Source organism: Camelina sativa, chromosome 11, assembly GCF_000633955.1.
Source record: "Camelina sativa cultivar DH55 chromosome 11, Cs, whole genome shotgun sequence".
NCBI lineage: Eukaryota > Viridiplantae > Streptophyta > Magnoliopsida > Brassicales > Brassicaceae > Camelina > Camelina sativa.
Window position 1 is genome coordinate 19,235,580 of NC_025695.1, and position 1,661 is coordinate 19,237,240.

The 1,661-nt window shown below is 35.4% G+C and overlaps 1 long non-coding RNA gene across 1 annotated transcript; it reads right to left on the bottom strand.

Moving 5' to 3' along the window:
* On the bottom strand, window positions 508-1,397 carry LOC104723834. Its single transcript, XR_757424.2, has 3 exons — window positions 1,243-1,397; window positions 897-999; window positions 508-800 (listed from the first exon to the last, which is right to left on the bottom strand). It is a non-coding gene; the product is annotated as a small EDRK-rich factor 2 (long non-coding RNA).

The following is a 1,661-nucleotide window of genomic DNA, read 5'->3' on the forward strand; positions in this document are numbered from 1 at the left end:
CGGTAAACAATACAGAGTTTAGCCGAAAAGGCTTCCTAGAACAGAATCTTGAATTTCGAGTTTTCTTGAGTAAAGTTTCCCTAAAACAATTCAGCGACCTACACTACTTAGCTAAGCACACTCCCACAATTGTTATCAAGATCAAAGACCACATAAGTACCACAAGCATCAAATTGCATTTTTATATCAGAGACAGCATCACATCATTCAGACAGTCTAACTAAACGTCCGCGGAGTTAAACGTCAAGTCAGAGTAACAAGAACTATAGTGTCCCCAAAAGATACCGTATAACTGTTAACAGATCAAAGACCAATTACGAGTAACACAAGAACTACAATATCTTCAAACGAGCAAAGACCGTATACTTCATCCTAACATATCAAATTGCAATTTCAACATAGAAACAAGCATAACGTGATTCAGACACGAGTAAAGCTCAGTCTCCAACTAAATAGCCCGATTTCAAATATTCTAAGACAAAGAGACGGTATAGTTAGTTGCAAGTATACTTCATAATACCAGATCAAATAAAGATCAAATAAGATTTCACCATAAGCATCAACTTGCAATTTCAACACAGAGAGACAGCATAAATGGGAATTCAGACAAGAGTCAAAGCTCAGATCTAAATGACCCAAATTTCAAAACATAAAAAAGTCTACAATATGGCTCAATAGACAAACCAAAGGATTATAATCACTTCTTAGCAGCTGCTTTGCCTCCAGCTCCACCACCAGAACTCGCACCTGCAGCTTGAGCAGCTTTCTTAGCCGCCTTCTCTTGCAATGCTTTCCCATCTCTGAATTCATTTTCATTACACAACAAACCACCACACAGATCAGAGCAATTCAACTACAAAAAAAAACCCCTTTCCTCAGAGATTCATTATTATTACCTTTCACGACGTTGCTCAGGGGTCAGACCATCGTCAGCGTTCTTACCCTTACCTCCAGCACGAGCCGCGGCTCTTTCACGGTCACGCTCTCTCTGACTTCCACGTGGCGATTCCGCATCAGAAGCTTGAATTAAAGAAAACAACAAAACTTTGCTCTAATCAAATTCAGAATCATAAGCAAGATTCGAGGAAAGAGTCAACAAGATCTAGTCTTTATATAAAAGAATAGAGAATCAAAAGGGGGCAATCTAGAAACCCTAAAATTGAGAACTTTTTTCAACCCCTACAAAAAGATTCGTAGATCGGAGCGAGAAACTAAAAACAGATTGAGGAATCGAAAGGATATGAGTCATGGTTGAAACGGTGGCGATCCGGAGAGACTTGTAAATGTAAAGTCAACAATGCCCGAAGAAACGCAATGCAGAGGATTTGAGAAAAAACATTGGATTCTCTTTTATATATTTGCGCGGATTTGTGTTAAAGTCAGACTTTGTCGTGCGCCTCTCCTTTAACATATTCTCTAATTTCTCGATTATATAAATTCCTTTTTATATATATATATATATATATATATATATTCTTCTCAAGTTATTTAATAAGTATAATACTTTTTTTTTTACTAACTTGAGATTTCTAATGATAAAATTTTTAATACAAATTTCTAATTTCTTTTTAGGTTTTTCTTTTAAATATAATATCAAATCACATTTCAAAGAAAAAAAATTATATTACCAGATTTTTAGATTTAAGATGAAAGTAAAGTAA